A 4,615-nucleotide genomic window follows, 5' to 3' on the forward strand; every position below is an offset into this window, starting at 1 on the left:
TAGCCGTGAGGCGCTGTGGCAAACATCCACTCTCTCTGCATGGTGAGTAAACACCGGTCAGCCTCATGCCTTGATAAGAAGGCCCATTCTTTGTTTGGAAATAGTATCAGGGCAGAGCTATGTTTTCTAACATTCCATTTGTTTACTTTAGCAGGCGTTCTTATCCAAAACAATGTGCAATACAGGAAAAGTATATGTCTTATCAGTGTGTGAACTGCCAAGGAGCTGACCTTGCAGCTGGCCAATTAAGCCTCAGATGTAGTCTTTTCTTACATTTAGGTAAGCAACTTTTTTATTCTCAGAATACACATAGTGTGATGTCTGCAGGCAAAGCATATTTAAAATGACTTATGTGTGCTTAGGGAGATGCACTGTTTGAGGGGATTGTGTGAGACAATGTTTGTAACACCATGGGTTTGTGTGTGTACAGCAGGCTTGTGCAAAATTCCAGAATTGAATTGAAACTGGCTCTTAAATTTCAATTCAATTTTTGAATTTCACTTGCATTTCAATTGAGGTAGAAAACAGAAAGCAGAATTGCAATTTGAATTGTGCACAACCCTGATGTACAGTATGTGTGCACATGTGCTTTATGTCTTGCCCTGTAATGATCTGATTTGAGAGTGACTCCTCTTGCTCTTGGAGCCTGCTGCTGTCTCCTTCTCTGTCTGGTCCTCAAGCTCACAGGTGCCCTCTGAACCCTAGAATGGGCCTGAGGCAACGTGACATAATCTCGTTTGGCCTCAAACGTCGTCAGAGCTGTCATAGAGTGGTCGCAAAGCAAACCACAGGCACACACCCGTAGACACACACACACACACACACACACACACACACACACATAAACAAAAGCAACCCTCATCAGGACACACACCCTCCCACATCCCATTTCGTCTGAGGTTTATATCCCAACCATGCTGAGGGCAAGGGCTTGGGCCTAGCGTGTCAGCTAACAGCCTCCCATGCAGCTGAATGGAGGTGCTACTGGTAACCAGGGGGCTGAAACTGGATGTGACTTCAAACTGCAGAGGAGACGATTACCCATGATGCTGTGGGCCCTGAGGAGGCTAACCTGCTGCTCTATGATGATCAGGCAGGGGGAGATCGTTTTTCAGGCGACTTGAAAGAGCAAAGACCCCTTTGTGTAGCCAGGACATTATTTCAGACCCCTAATTCAAAAGCCCCGAAATCCAACACCCGCATGTGGTCCGCTGAAGAGTCAGTTGTCTCGGAGTGCAACCTTTTGCTTTTATCTCGTGCTATTTTTGTGTTGTAGAGAGAATGAGAGAGAGAGAAAAGAAGAGAGAATGAGAGAGAGAGAACACTGTACAGCACTGGTCCAGTGTTGTTTTGTTGTTCTTTGGACAGAAGACTCAGCCGCTGGTTGGTCATGGCTGGTGAAGAAACTGAGTCCTCACCATTCAGGAGAAATTCCCCCATGACGCTCCGAGCTCCAGGTCCCCCCAGGGGGAAATTCCCCACCCGTCGGTGTCAGATGATGACCCTTGGACATAGCAGTGCCTGCCAAATCAAACACACACACACACACACACACACACACACACACATTTCGCAACACAATATGTACTTTTGGCCTTGTGTCGTAAACACACACACACACACTCCTAGTTCAAGGGGAGTATGTCACAGACACATACTCTCTCACGCTCTCATTTTTAGACATAACCTGTCTCCCTTTAACCCAGGCAGTGGCCTGTGACAGATCCCAAATGGTAGATTCCTGCTGTGTTTTTCTCAGCACAATGAACCAAGGCCTGGTGGGACAGACGTCTCGTGTGTGTGTGTGTGTGTGTGTGTGTGCGCGTGTGTCTGTGTTTGTGTGTGGTTGTGCAGCTCCAAAGCCCTCTACATTGTTCTGGCCCTTGGCTGCGGTGGTGCCGAGACAGTTTGAGGTCAAGAGTCAATTGCAAGGTTATTGCTGGTGCTGTCTTCACCTTTTGCCTGGGACTTGTGTGTGTGTGTGTGTGTGTGTGCCTTGCCTGAAGCCAGAAATGAGGTCATGCTTGTCACACCTCTCAGATTAGACTGGACCATAACCTGTTCTGCCACTCAACATATACAAACACACACACACACACACACACACACACACACACACACAAATTCAGACACCACACGCCCTCTTAGGTTAGCCTTTTGTGTGTGTGTGTGTCTGTTCAGCAGCAGTAGTGAGTGTGTAGTGTACACAGTGTCCGCTCTTGAGCAAACACACCAAGCTCAGCCTGGCTCAATGTCAGGGTCAGGCTCTATCAGCATTGAGCATGCGCGAGGAAGGGGCAGAAACTAAAGATAGCCCCTTACGATATATTCCCACTCCAAGGCTCTTTGAGGCGATATAATGTAGGTCACCTGGATTACTGTTATTGCTAATGTGGACCATGCACACTGGTCAGTTGATGCAGTTTCCCATTAACATTTAGTCATTAACCTGATTTTATTCCAGGCTAATAATTACACCATTAAACCATAACTAAACCACACCTTTCTTGATTGTTTATATTTTGACCGATTAACTTGTGGACATGTGTTTGGATGTCCGTAAATAGACCTGCAACTGTTTTAACCTCATAACCAAACCATACCATTCTTGATTGTTTATATTTTGACCAGTTAATTTCTGGACACGCATGTTTGGATGGCCGGAAATAAACCTGCAACCGTTAAACCCCAAAGTCTGTACAGGACATTCGCTTGCCTTCTCATCTGGTTAATATGTCATTTCCCTTGAGAGATAAGCCCCAGTGTGTATAACCAGAACGTATTGCCACATACAGGTGGTTATATGTGTTTAAAGGTGCCATGTGTAAGAATTGAGGTAAAAATATCCAAAAAATGAGCTACACGCATCAAAAGAAATAAGGGCGATGGTGTCATTAAAAAAATGACAAGGTATAGTGCTGCAGAGATATCAACCTGAATTAGCATGCTAAATTACTAGCCACAGCCCGACAGGTGTCATAATACCAGTTTCGGCCATGGGAGGCGGTATGCGGGCAACATAACCGCCAGCCAAACTGCAATACACGTGTCTCGGTTGTTACTCTAGGGTAGACCAACTCACTTTCTGGAGGTATACTGCCCCATTTTTTATGGAATGTGGAGTATGAATTGATTTTTTGGCGGACATTACACATGGCACCTTTAAGGGGACAGAAACACAGAGGGAGCAGGCCAACTTTAAATGACGAATTTACGTTGACATGCATGAGAAGGTTTGCATGTTCAAACATATCACACCCATTCAAAGAGAGAGAGAGAGAGAAAAAAAAGTAATTCAGAGAAAGCCACCATCATTATGAAACACACACCCACCTCATGCATCATATATCTGTCACATCAAAGGGTCTGTTCGCTCTTCCTCTGTCTCCTGTTGAGGGTGAGGCTTTGAGTTGTGATGTTAGCTCAGGCATCCAGTGCACACAGCCAGAGCACAGTATGTGCAGCCGGGTAGAACAGCACCTCTGGGTAGAACAGTACCTCTGGGTAAAATAGTACCTCTGGGTAGAACAGCACCTCTGGGTAGAACAGTATCTCTGGGTAGAACAGCCCATTTGGGTACAACAGTACCTCTGGGTATTTCTCTCTCTCTCTCTCTCTCTCTCTCTCTCTCTCTCTCTCTCTCTGTGGATCAGCAGAACATGTGAAACCCAAAACATGCAAGGCAATAGTGGTGCCGTGATCAAACAGGGGAGATTCTTTTGCACAGTCACAGCACACACGCACTGTGTGCTATAACTGTCTATTTTCTCTTACAGATTCACAGTGGTAAAGCAATTGGATATGAGGTTTTTCTGGCTGGTAGAGGAAATTAGATTGCTGAGACAGAGTTCCCCCCCTTTTCCATTTCTATTGAGGTGATGTGCACATGTATGCCAGTGCGAGTCTTGCATTGACCTTGTAGAGTTTTCGTTGATTCCCATCGGGAGCACAATTCCTGGGAAAAAGAACCGCGTCCCTGGGTGGGCTTGAACCACCAACCTTTCGGTTAACAGCCGAACGCGCTAACCGATTGCGCCACAGAGACAGCTGCAAGGCTCTGTGGAGTATTGTTACACCTCCGATCTTAGCCTGGCTTGCTGCCAAGCAGGCAGTCGCGTAGTGCCGGCATTGCTCACCGCCTTGTCTGCATTAATCATTCTCCACACGTCAAGCCCGGCTAGCTCAGTCGGTAGAGCATGAGACTCTTAATCTCAGGGTCGTGGGTTCGAGCCCCACGTTGGGCGCATGCTTTTCTTAGACGTCCTATGTCACCATTGTCTCAAGCAGCCTCAGAGCAAACAATCAGAGGCACTACAAACAGTCAGAATATGTTGCTGTCAAGGAAGCACTCAACCAAGAGCAGGCATCTTGGCAGTCTAACAAACACGGATCTTGCTCAAAAGCATACTACTTTCTTGCATAAAGTCTTACATTGTCAGAACTCCTTAAACGCACAGACAATTTCACAGACATGCAAATCTAGTGTATTTCTATCAGAATAATTTTCATGAACAATCTATTAGAGCAGTGTCCAACATAACACAACATAATGTGTTGCCCCACCGGTAGATCACTTGTATTTTTTAACAGTTTACATAAAACTGTTAATTTATTG

General features: G+C 45.9%; 2 non-coding genes across 2 annotated transcripts; one reads left to right on the plus strand and one right to left on the minus strand.

Moving 5' to 3' along the window:
- Nucleotides 1–3,971: 3,971 nt before the first annotated feature.
- trnan-guu lies at nucleotides 3,972–4,045 on the minus strand. The gene has a single exon. It is a non-coding gene; the product is annotated as a tRNA-Asn (tRNA).
- A 126-nt stretch (nucleotides 4,046–4,171) lies between these two features.
- Nucleotides 4,172–4,244, plus strand: trnak-cuu. The gene has a single exon. It is a non-coding gene; the product is annotated as a tRNA-Lys (tRNA).
- The last annotated feature ends 371 nt before the right edge of the window (nucleotides 4,245–4,615 follow it).

Source organism: Alosa sapidissima, chromosome 6, assembly GCF_018492685.1.
Source record: "Alosa sapidissima isolate fAloSap1 chromosome 6, fAloSap1.pri, whole genome shotgun sequence".
NCBI classification, from domain to species: domain Eukaryota; kingdom Metazoa; phylum Chordata; class Actinopteri; order Clupeiformes; family Clupeidae; genus Alosa; species Alosa sapidissima.